Raw genomic sequence first — 13,703 nt, forward strand, 5'->3', positions numbered from 1 at the left:
TATGAAAACCTTCGACTTTTACGCTTTATTCTCACGTTTTTATTAATCAAATTGCATTTAAACCAAAACCCAAATACAAACATTAGCCATTTTTGTGAATGTTCGAATTAGCCATTGTAGGATCAGGTCTAAGCACTTTGCTTTGAAATCCAATGGCTCCAATAAAGCACACCAGCATCCAAGTCAGCTGTTATTGTTGTATGTTACATTTTTTTTTTACAAATTGTTGTATGGTACCTAGATTGGAGCGATTATGTTTCCGGACATCGAGTATATTAAAAACTTTTAATGCACTTTCATATCTTTTACCTTTTATTTATGAAAAAACAATCACTTTTTTTTTGTTAGAATAAGTAAGAAACATAATAAAATTATAATCTTAATAGTGAAAATGTCACATAAATTAAAGTCGATTAATCACAATAATGATTATTTTTCAAAAATTATTAAATAACACAAATTAACTGTTTAATAATAAAAATAGGATTTTACAAAGATAGATTACAAAAAATAATCAAATAACTCAAAAAATAGAATATACGACAAATATGACTATCGACGATCAAATATAAACACAATCTATTTGGAGTGGTTAGAAATACCTATCAATATAACAAAACCCACTCTAAAATTTTAATAAAAGGTAAATCAACAAAATAAATGAATAATTGTCAATTTAAGAGATGATATCAACTTCATTTTAATCGTAACACCTTGGGTATTCTCTAATTTACAGTAGTAGGAACATGAAGACAGCTCAATGTTGGCTCGTGTGATTAATTTGTATGTGGATGAAAGTAAATTGATCATGACAATGAGTAAGAGATAGGTTGGTTTAGGGGATCAAGAGAGAGCAAATGATGATAAAATATCCCAAACTTTATATTCATATCAACTGAAAATTTCATCAGTAAATTGACGATTATGATGGAAACTAACAAAATCTCTATCTTATTCCTATGGCTAGTTCTTCGAGAACAACCATTTAGCATAAAATGAAACCAGAAACTCAGAATTATTTGTTTTAAAGCTGTCCACAATCGGATATAACAACAGGCTTGGAAGTCCTTCCACCGCTGGACCCGACCTTCTCGATGGCTCGAACCACGTCCATGCCTTCAACTACTTGTCCAAACACCACGTGCTTCCCATCCAGCCACTCAGTCTTGGTCGTGCAAATGAAGAACTGAGAGCCTTTCGTTCCCGGTCCGGCGTTGGCCATCGAGAGGATCCCAGGTCCCGTGTGTTTCTTGATGAAGTTCTCGTCTTTGAACTTGGCTCCTTATATCGATTCGCCTCCGGTGCCGTTTCTGGCGGTGAAATCGCCTCCTTGGCACATGAAGTTGGGGATCACGCGGTGGAAGGTCGAGCCTTTGTAGTGGAGAGGTTTTCCACTAAACCCAATGCCTTTCTCGCCGGTACAAAGCGCACGGAAATTCTCCGCTGTAGTGTGTAATCACCATTTTTACCTTAGCCTCACTAGATGTCCCTCCACGTCCCAGCTCCACCAGTGGCCTCTAGCAGCTCCATGTCGCCGGCAGCTCTACCCGTGGACTCCCTTGTTCCACGTCCCAGCAACAACAGCTGGTCTCCTATCTAGCAGCTTCCCAGCTCTAGATCATCACAAAACCAAAAAAAAAGGTGTAAACATTGGTTTTTTCATCTTACATGTAAAATGGGGTTACAAAACCCCCGGAACAGTATGTAATTTTTTAGTCCGATCCAGCATCAACACACAGAGAAAATTGGAAATAAAAACATAGCAAAGGTTCTCTTCCATTTGGTTTTCGTTTATTTTTCAGCTTTACATTTTATTTTTTATTTTTTTAAAATCAAACAGCAGATTAATATAATAAAAAAAACAGAAAAGAGAAGAAGTTCTTACCTCTCGGCCATTTAAGATGGCAGGAGTTTTATGCAGTGGGTATGATCCTTGCTTGTGCATATGCAAGGTATTACTTGGAGAAGGCAAAAAATGAAAACACCCGTGTTTGACATATTTTATTTTAATCTAGCACTCACATCATACCCGAGTCTAAGTAACACTGATATCAATGAAACTGATTACGTTTCAGGCTAATTTACTGGAGGACACTTATGCTGATGTAAAGGAATACTGATTACTGATTGCCGAAAATAATAATAAAAAAAGAGCTTCTGTTTTTCTTCTTTCTTAACCTTTAGTTGAATATTATATTCATATGTAAGTGAGAATTCTTTAGTTCCACACTATTATTGAATGATGGAGATTTAGGATTACTGTATTTTGAGCTTAAGTTGAGGTGAATTTAGTTTTATACCTTATTACTTGACATGAGTAATATCAATAATCCGAGAGGATTAAGATCCCTAATGATCAATGGACTCATCGGGCAGGATCAACAAATGAGCTTGAGATCCGGCTCAAAACATTGGTTCTACCCAATCAAGTTCAAACGTGAGTTTAATCCTCACACACTTTTATAATCAATAATCTCAAGTCACAAAATAACTTTGATATATATATTTTCTAGTAATAGTGAAAAATAAAAATTATACTTAATCTAATTTGATAGGTTTTTTAATTTATAAAATTTAGATTTCATGCTTTTTATTGGATTAGACCAAATTTAGGGTTTAAAGATAATTTCTTTTACTTTATAATAATTATGAAAATGATATTTTTGTGTATTTAAATATTATTAATTTTGTTTTTAATAAAAATGTATGTGTACATAATATATTAGAATTATGATATTTTATTAAAATTCTTAATCAAATTCAGATTGAAATTGTATTATTAAAAAACATATATTGTTTTATTTATGGGGTTATGTTGTGAGTTTGGGCCGTGTACAGCCAACCCAAACCCTAGTCCCTTTAACCTTCCTCCTCCATTCTTCATCCCAGTTCTCACCGCACCCAAAGCTAAAAGCTCCCTCGTCTCTTCCCCCTTCATTCTTCATTTTCAGCAGATCCAAATGGTTTGTTCATCCCCTTCTCTTCATTATTCGATGCATTCCCCTTTTTTAGATTTGTAAATTGTAACCATCTTTTTTTTTTGCTGCAGGCCCCAAAGAAAGACAAAGCCCCTCCTCCATCATCCAAGCCTGCAAAGTCTGGAGGTGGCAAGCAGAAGAAGAAGGTCAGTTCCTTTGTTGCTATCTATTTAACGGCAGTTTTAAAGTTGGTTTTGATTTGGGTTTCTTTGCTTTTGGGCATTTAACAGAAGTAGAGCAAGGGAAAGCAAAAGGAGAAGGTGAACAACATGGTGCTGTTCGACCAAGCTACTTATGATAAGCTTCTCGCCGAAGCTCCTAAATACAAACTCATCACTCCCTCTATTCTCTCTGATCGTTTGAGGGTACTTTGATTTGTTTACCTCTTTTTTTTCTGTTTATCATTTTTTATATGTAAACTGTTCCTTTGCATGATGTTTTCCCTTACTCTTGCATTTGTGAGTTGTGGTGCTATTAAATTTTGTTTATCCGGAATTCCGGATGTCGAGAACTGGAGATCTAAGTTGTTTATTTGGTTACGTAAATTGCGATCATTAGTTGTTGATGCCACATGCTACATGGACCAGGGATTTATTCAGGTTTCTGAATATAGTGCCTAGTATAGCTTACAAAAGTTGAATGTCGTGGCAATGGAACCCAAAACCACTCAATGCCAATGTAAAGTACATTTGGGATTAACTCTTTTTTTCTGATTAATATGCATAAAGAATTCATTCTTTCAAATTGTCCATTTCTCTAATTAAGGTTTTCGTCGTACACTTGATTCGTTGCTTCTATAGAGTTAGACGCTATTTGTTTCTTGGGTTGCTGTTCTATTTATATATGGCCGTTTCTAAATGCATGTGTGAGTTGTATAACATGAATCTGCAATTGACACTTGTTTGTTCTCACATGGATTTGGATTAAGAGATTTTCAGATATTTATCTAGGCTCTTGATTATAGCTTGTAATATAGTTTATGAAAAATTAAATTATATCTTAATGGTGGTTAAAATACCGTTGAAATGTCAGCCTAACATACCTTTGGTATGAGCTCTTATTGTTTGATTACTATTTCCTCTGATTAAGGTTTTTGGCATCCACTTGATCCATTACCGTTCTTTTTATGCACGTGTGCTCCTCGATGCATCTGTGAATTCATATTACAGGAATCTGCATTTGGATAGTCTTAATATTGTTTTGTTTGTGCCTTGCAGATTAATGGATCACTTGCCAGAAAGGCTATAAGGGAATTGATGGCAAGAGGGTCGATTAGGTTGGTTTCCGCCCATTCGAGCCAGCAGATTTACACTAGGGCAACAAACACCTAGATCTTTTTCTTATATATTTTCCTTAATTAGTCGTATATGGTACCGCCTTTGCTGAGTTTTGACACGTGCAAATGGTTCCTTTTGTTTAGCATAACACCATAGCTCTATTGAGTGTTTCTGCAATTATCCTTGTGGTTTAAAGGATGGTTTTTGAGATTTTGTTGGCATGCTCTGTTTTCCCAAATAAGACTGGTGGGTGGTTTAGATTCTTGCATCTTAGCACTGCATTTTCATATGTTGGTGGGTATTAGGGGTAGTGTAAATTGATGCCAATAAAGGGCATTTACGAACCAACACTTTCAATTTTACACATGTATATAACATATATTCAGGCTTCTCTTGAAAAACACATTTAAAAAATAGATAATTATTTTATTTATATACAAAATAATACTACTATCATCAATTTTCATATTCCGACTTCAAAATTGATCATTTATAAGCAATTCACTAGGAATGAATAATCGAACTATAAGAAACGAGTAAAATGCGCAGGGTTGGATAATCAAGTTGTATCTTATAGTATCGTTTTTTATATTATTTTATTAAGTCGTTGATAACATTAGTATAATATGTTGAAATTAGAAGAGTATCCCTCTTACAAGCTATAATTTTATGAAACATATTTAGGGTTTCAATGTTATTTTGATAATAATATTATTTATGATCATTCAAGTAAAATCCTTTCAATTGAAGTCAACAAAAATTATATTTTTGTCTCGAGTCTAATTAAACTGAATAAATATTTATGGATTAATTTAGATTTAAGTTTATTTTATCCACAATATTAAGATTTAAACTCTAAATAGGTCATTTCATCGTATCCTGACGAGCATTTTCCTATTAAAAATAATTATTTAAATTAAAAACATCAACATGGAAAGTAGCAAAAAGTAGCGATACAGTTCAAGCGTACATATTGTAATTAGATTGGAATCTTTTAAAATGTCGACCAGTTTCTTCAACGGAACCAACCTAACACCACGCTTCTGTTTCTTATTTGTGCTCTTTTACCCCCCAAAACAAAACATTATTATCGACCACTAAAAAAATAATTATACTATGAGGCATGGGGGGACTGACCATGGCCTCTAGGATAGGGTGATAATCTGGAGCTTAATTTGCTGACAATCTTATCTTTATTCTACTTCAATGTTACCCTTTGTGGCATCTAATTATTCGGCCATCAGATTGGTTAGGTTGATTATATCATCATCAAATTTTAGTATAAGAAAGTAAAACCGAGAATAAGAGTACTAACAGATATCCGCTTGAGCTTAAGTAAGAATTCTAATTTTAACTTTTATGACGGTGTGCCATGTGATAATATTATATTTATTTAGACACTCGATTCTATAAAATAAATAGAATGCACATTTCACTAAACTACGTGAACTGTCTTTTCACATGCTTTTGTTGCATTTTGGCCATCTAACCCCATATATTACTCGTACACACACGCTTTTCTATTATTGTTCTTTTGCATCTCATTTTGGTGTAACCTTCATTGTCAGATTATATCTGTTTTAATATTGTTATTACATACCCTACTTTGGTTTACATTACTGAGTCATTGTAAATGCACTTCACAGGCCAGATATAATATTAAATTTTGGATTGAAGAATGCATTCATAATTTTATTTTATAATTATTAGAAAAAACAAATTTCTTTTAAGAAATTGTACGTATCATCAGTCATCACATAATAGGTATATACGTTTGTGTCTTAAATTCTAATATAATTAAGTATTTTGATCACATAACCTTACACACTTTTCCTATTCTATATCAAAATTATCATCTACATTCCATATAATCTTTATCGTATCTGATCTTTTAACTCAATCCCTTTCATTTCTTTATTCCATTCTTCCTTTATTTATTTCTTATACACAAATCATATCTTTCCTTTCATATTCACATACTCTTGTCTTATCACCTATATTCATCTCTGTGTAACAATCTTCATTGCATCCTCATAACTTTGATATCCCTATTTCTTATACCGAACTTTATTCTTTATCATCTCTTGTATTTGTATTTTCTTCTTTAAAGCCACTTTTTAAAACATACCAATGCTTATCTCTTTGCCTACATCATATATGTATGATCAAAATACATAACCACATCCAGATTCATATCATATTTGATTAACTCCACTTTATCTTTCCTCCAATCTTATAACTCTAGCACCTTTACTCTGACAGCTAGATAATAACTTATGTTCAATCTAGGACACAAGCCCTATTATACCAATTATATACATCCTTTCCAATCTAAATTATCTCAAAATTCGCTTACTCAACTTATCAATTTCACATCTATTCTCATACATCCTGAAATTTCTTTTGCTCAAACTCAACATTCTGACTTCATGTGTCCTATAATCTGATCATCGATATACACATTCTCAAACTCTTCTTATCAATCCTCAGCTTTACTCAAATATACAAATTATTACTTCATTTTCCTTTACTATACCACATTACTATGATCCAAATATGCAACTGTATCCAGATCCATTTCAGATTTGGTTATCATATCCTGACAATATCTTATAATCTTATAATTCCAGTACATTTTTATCACATACTCTGGTTAGCCAACGCTAACTCTTTCCATTTTAACTGCAAACCCTTATCATAAACATACTCTTGTTTATGCTCAATACTATCACTTCGTTTCAAACTCATAAGCTCTGACTTTATACATCTTATACACTTGTCACTGATGCACTTATCCTTGAGTTCTTCTATAAGTACTCACCACGTCATTCGATCTTTTTAACATTCTTATGGTGACACTTGTTCACCATATTCTATCTTATCCACATACTAACAAAACTAATCCATATCGCTTTTCCGATTCAAAATAATAAAGATCTTCTTTCACTATTCTAATATGATTTCAACTTTATGAAATCAACCTTTAATCTTATAAGACACTTTCTGAGGTTTCTGCTCTTCATCCTGCCTGGCTAGGGCAAGTGAATTGCTATCACCATCAGATTTGTCAGCTATCGATTCACTTCGACAATTTCTATAATCAATTTCTACTATATTATACAAATCTTGTTCTATTGGCAAGACAACATACTCCTTACCCTATCAGATCATAAATTTTCACTCTGTGTTGGCATGTACACATTTTATGACACTTTGGACTTTAGTTTATGCCGAGAATCGGCTAAACCGTAGCTCTGATACCATTAAATGTAACACCCCAACCCGTATCCGACCCGGATCCGAGTCCGAAGTGCCACATAGACTTTTCAAAAACCTTTACTTGTATAAAATAGTGAGTAATTTAAAATTTATTATTACATATAACTTATTCAAAACCTTTATCGAACTATTTAGAGCTTATACAATATATTATCTTGAATACATGCCAACTAGAACTTTATGTATTCAAATACATATTATTTATCTTTCTTCTGATCTGACTTTTGGTAAGAAGAACTGACCTATCTTGCTCCACGTTGCTCTTTACTCTTTTCACTTCTGTAACCTACGTGTGAAACAATCACACGCTAATTCGTTGACTTAGTGAGGCATAAAACATATAATAAAACTCTAACTCGTAATCTTGCTTGAACAATTTCTACTAACATATCACAAACAAGCATCACACCCACATATACATATAATTATTTTCTTTCCTATCGTTATCATATTATCACCTTTCATATTTATATTCTCTTGTTTATATGATCAATTAAGCTCATATCATATATCTTATAGCATATACAATAATCACTAACACACATATATCATATTATATAATTCATATCACAAAACACCTATATACATCACATACATTACATTCAATGTTATCTCTTATTAGCCCATGTGCACCTGTGAGAACTGTAGATATGTGAGTCTATTGAGGTTGTGTACCACTATGCTGTCACCACAGCTCATATAAATGTCCCGAAGGACCTATCCAGAGGTCACAAAGACCCCGGTAACTATCCAGAGGTCATAAAGAACCTCGGCAACTGTCCATAGGTCCCAAAGAACCTAGGTAAACTGTCCATATGTTCCTTAGAACATAGGTATACTGTCCATATGTCTCGAAAGACATAGGTAAAACCCTCGACTCTTGGCATGCCAACTATACCTATAGCTCTCGTATCATATAACATGGGCCTTATATTCATATCACTTCACATATTCACATGTACATTTCACTTTTCATATGATTTCATAATCATCTGTCACGTAGCTTATAACACTTCTCTTGTGTTCATATGGCATGTAACTCATTGTCATCTCTTATTCTCATATGATTCTCATACATCAAGTATATCACATAGCACATAGTATAACATATAAACTTATACAGGTATCCATATACATACTTTCATATACTTCGAATAACAATGCCCTATAACTTCTCACAGTTTTACCTAATCACTTATTTCACATTAATTATATTCTAGTTTCATATATTACTTAATTCAATTTCACATAGCTTGTTACTTATATAAATATTTTCTCATAACTTATCATCACATAGTTCCCATAACATTTTCCTATAGATTCATAAATCTTTACCATATGACTCATGTATTATATGTTCATTTCAGCTCATATATCCTCTCCGTATAACTTATTTTACATGTTCATATAATCACTTCTGTCAATGTCTCCTCATTTATATATTATTCTTATATTGTCCTATAAATCAATGTTATTTAACTTATCTCAGGTTCATATAACTCATCTAATTCCTATAACACATAAATCATTGCCATATAACACATATCATATAAATTCATACCTCCTAACATGTAATACAACTAAGCATATTCATGTAATATCAAACATAATCATACAATCATTTATTCAACATATTGGAAACAGACTTGTCGCAAGTCAAATTTCCATATACAATACGTATATTCTAATAGTACGCACTCACCTGGCCTCACTAGTCCATATCGATCTGTTATCTTTCCTTGATCGATCTTACTTGATATGTTCCGGAACTTGTTTAGGCTCTGTATCTACATAATAATTCATTGATACTAATTAGTATACTAATTAATATATTCTAAACTATCATTTCTTGGGCTAAAAGAAGAGTCATTTTTATCTTTTAATGAAGGTATGCATCGATGCACTACACTATGCATCGATGCATAAATCCTATTCGATGTTTGTATTTAATGGGGATGCATCGATGCACTCCTTATGCATCGATGCATAAATCCTATTCGATGTTTGCTTTTTAAATTAATGCATCGATGCACTGCATGTGCATCGATGCACCTTAAACAATTTCTGGGATTTATCATCGATGCATCGGTGCACAATGAATGTGCATCGATGCATATTGCCCAGAACTGACACTTTAGCACGACAATCATCAACTCTTCCCTTAATTCTTCTATTTTAAGCCCCTCTTATGACATTAAACTCAACTACCATTACTTGAACCAACTTATATCCATGTAAATCATCTTTAACCTCAAAATCCTATCTTCCTTATGAGATTCAAGAATCATACCAAATTTTCTATATGTTCTAAATCCAATTCTATCACTCCAAATCTCTTAATTTAACCATTGACAAGTCAAATTTAACTTCCAATTTAAGAAATGAACTTTATTCCAAGATTTCATTTGTAAACTCTAAATCTTTAATCTCTCCTAACTCCACCATCCTTTGCTTTTAAGATGATTTAAGCTTTCCTTAAGCTTAGTTATCATCTAATAATCAAAACCCAACCTTAAAATCAACAATTTAATTATAAACAAAGAAACTTACCTTTGGCTCTTGGCTTCCACGTGAAGAAGAAGAATAAAGGAGAAGAGAACTCTGGAGAATTCTCTCCCTTTCACGTGCATTTATCCTTACCAATCCCATTTTTAATTCATTTCTTGGTCAATTGACCCTTTTGCCCTTTATTTCCTTTAATAATTACTAAATAACCTTCATCATATATATCCAATAATCATTGAACTATTTCATTCTTCTACTTTAGTCACCAAATTCTGAAACTTTACAATTTGGTCACTAACCCGGTGGATGTTATAGATACCCACCCATAGAAGTATCGATACTTCCATAAGAGTATTGATACCCAAGGAATTTTTTAAACATAGAAAAAGTTTCATAAAGACAGAATTATTAAAAGTAACAAAAAAAGATGCACTATAATAAAGTAAAGGAAAAACAATGAATACTGACGGTCAGCGATCAGCGCAAGGATGATGTCATCGTCGATCGCAAAGATGAAGAATAAAAGAGACTAACAGTGACTAATAAAAGAGATAAATAGGGCAAACCCTAAAATATCACTTATCCTTAAGTTAATTGTTAAAGAATTTTGTTTTTTAATCATATTTTAAAGAAAGAAAGAAAAATCAAAAATCAACCTTATGAAAAACCCTAAAATATCACTTAACCTTAAGCTAAATATTAAAGATTTCTGTTTTTTTAATCATATTTTAAAGAAAGAAAAATCAAAATTCAACCTTCTTTCATAAAACAACAAAGTTTAAATTATTTAAATTTGTATAAGTCCTTTTGGGGAAAACATGACATTTCAACTAGGGGTGTGCAAATTACCCGACCCGGTTGACCCGACTTATGAATACTACATTTGTGCTTATTGGGCTAACAATGATCACGTCCAAAAGGCTCCTAAAATTAGAAAGGTAGGATGTTAAAATATAATTTAATTTGCATTTTGAAAACTTTGAATTTGAAATTTGGATTTATGATTTACTATTATTATATATTTAATTATTAATAATATTATATATTAAATTAAAGTAAACAACTTTTTTTTAGAATATTTTAAAGTAACACCGGGTATCCGGGTATATATAATAATATAATATTATTTTATATATAAAAAAGAGTCCCTAAAATTAAAATAAACAACTATTATTTTAGAACATTTCAATATATAGGATTTTTTTTATCTAACATAATATTATATATTAAATTAAATAATTATTTTTTAAAACATTTAAAAAAAACCGGGTATCCGGGTACCCGTAAAATTCGGGTACCCGAAACATCCGGGTCGGGACACGGGCCGAGAAATCAATGACCCGGATGTTCCGGGTACCCGGTTTTCAGATACCCGGATTTGCACACCCCTAATTTCAACGTCTATCAACATTCAAAGTTTTGATTATAATAAATGCAGGTGCTAAGTGCCTGTATTGATTTATTGATTATAATAAATACATGCAAGTTTTGAAAACACCGGAGGAAATAAATAGAAAAATGATTATAGGAAATGAGAAATACACATAAGTTGCTCTAATCTAATAAGTTATTTAAGGTGGCGGTGATCGGGGAGGGAGCCATTTAAGGTATTTCTCATAAAATAACCCTCCTTCTTTACATTAAATAATCTATTTTGAAGTTTTTTACCATAAAAATATGCATACCATGAGACTAATTAGTTAGCATGTAGTGTAAAAAGAAACCCTAGTTATATATTATCTCAAAGGAGAAGAGCACATACACGTAAAAGAAAAGGTGAAAGTTAACAATGTTTGGTAAGTGATTTACTCAGTTACGAGAGTTTCCATCAAACATTACATGAGCCATGAGTATTGGGTGCATATATTTTAATTTGATAATCTAATCTTTTATTTTTATAATTTTATGTATTAGATTAACTAATCTGATTAAAATATTTTCTCTCTTTAAAACACTCATCTCAACACAGTTATTTTAGTGCGTTTATATTATTATAAATTTATGTATAATGTTTTATATAAATTCATTATCAGTTGTATATATATTCTGATGCATTGTGCTTGTCTATCGTATTCATGTTACTTTTTGATATTTTTCTCATAATTTATCATAATATTTTAAAATGACATATGTTCATAATTTTATATAAAAAAAATTCAATTTGAATGATATTTATTTATATTATACATTTTGTATCATAAAATTTAAATTTTAAGTATGAATATTTTTCTGTATTTTAACACATTTAAATATTTTTTTCTTGTACAAACTAAATGGTCTAGTGATTAAGGAACTATTATTTTACTTAAGATGTCGCACTTCTTAGGCATTTTTTCGAAATTGATGACCAATTTATAAATTTTTTATAGTTGAGGAAGTCTAATGGAGTTAGCCAGTTATAAGAAGAATGGCGGTCAAATCAGATTCCCCAAACGGTTATAAGAAGAATCGCGTTATACGTTGATTTGACGTCACGTGAGGTAAGACACGCCCCTGATACGCGCCCCCTGAGACGCGCTTTATATTGACATGGATACACGTGTGTATGACGAGGGCAGGGGCCGCACCTTATGTCACGTAAGATATAACACGGGGCAAGGGTCACGCTATTTAATTATCTTAATTATCAAACATGCATCCTCGCTCAACTCCCGAAAATTGACATCTAACCAATTTAACAGTATCCGTCCACCGTTAAAATTTTCCGGGATACGTCCTAGACTAACCCGACACAAAGTAGTCCAAGAACTGAAAGTTATCCCTGATATCACACCTTCATCCACCGGAAGCCCCAGGTGCATAGAAACATTCTCAAGCGTGATCGTGCACTCTCTGCATGAAAAATGAAATGTGTGGGTCTCCGGCCTCCACCGTTCTACTAAGGCAGAAATAAAGTCTGGTTATATCTTACAGTAACCCTGATAACTACCTAGGTGACCGAATCTAGCCTCTACTAAATACGACATTACACGAGTAGGTATAACTAACTTAAGGTTCCTAATAAAAGGATCTAATATACGGTCTCTCTCCTAAAAAATAAATAATTACACAAATTAATTTTTAAACTAATAATCATATATTAAATAAATTAATTAATTAAATTAAAACGTTAAAATATTATCGTATCAGTAAAGTGTCGAGATATATAATTTCTATCCAACCAAAGTAGATCGCCTTCCATTTTATATCTGTAAAAAAAATTAATTAAATAAAATATTAGCAATTAAAATAATTAAATAAATTACTAAAAAAACTAAATATAATAAAATATACCTTAATAATAGAATATAAGAGTATTTGAGAGAAGTTGAGAGGATTTGATGTGATGAAAGTGATTGAGAATTGATGTATTTATAGGGAGGGACGGTTGTAAACGGGCGGGGTAATTTGGTAATTAAAGATATAGCGCGGGGTCATACCCTTAATTACCAATCTACCCTCGCCCGTTCACACGTGTATCCATATGCCCTACCCCACGTGGTGCCAACTCAACGTATAGCGGTGTAGGGGCGCGTCTTACTGCAAAAGATGTTAAATCGAGAAATATAATCTGATCGGTGTCTAATCAGAAATATTAAATAAAAAAAGATGATTTTTTTTTTTTGAAAAACGCCAAGATTATCCCACAAATTTTCCCAATAAAATAAAAAGAGAATGAAGGGTC

General features: G+C 32.2%; 2 pseudogenes; one reads left to right on the forward strand and one right to left on the reverse strand.

Annotated features, from left to right (window-relative positions):
• Positions 1-1,022: 1,022 nt before the first annotated feature.
• Positions 1,023-2,945, reverse strand: LOC120175999 (annotated as a pseudogene).
• LOC120175982 lies at positions 2,863-7,434 on the forward strand (annotated as a pseudogene).
• Positions 7,435-13,703: the final 6,269 nt, after the last annotated feature.

This window comes from Hibiscus syriacus, unplaced genomic scaffold (genome assembly GCF_006381635.1).
Source record: "Hibiscus syriacus cultivar Baekdansim isolate YM2019G1 unplaced genomic scaffold, ASM638163v2 tig00112225_pilon, whole genome shotgun sequence".
Classification (NCBI taxonomy): domain Eukaryota; kingdom Viridiplantae; phylum Streptophyta; class Magnoliopsida; order Malvales; family Malvaceae; genus Hibiscus; species Hibiscus syriacus.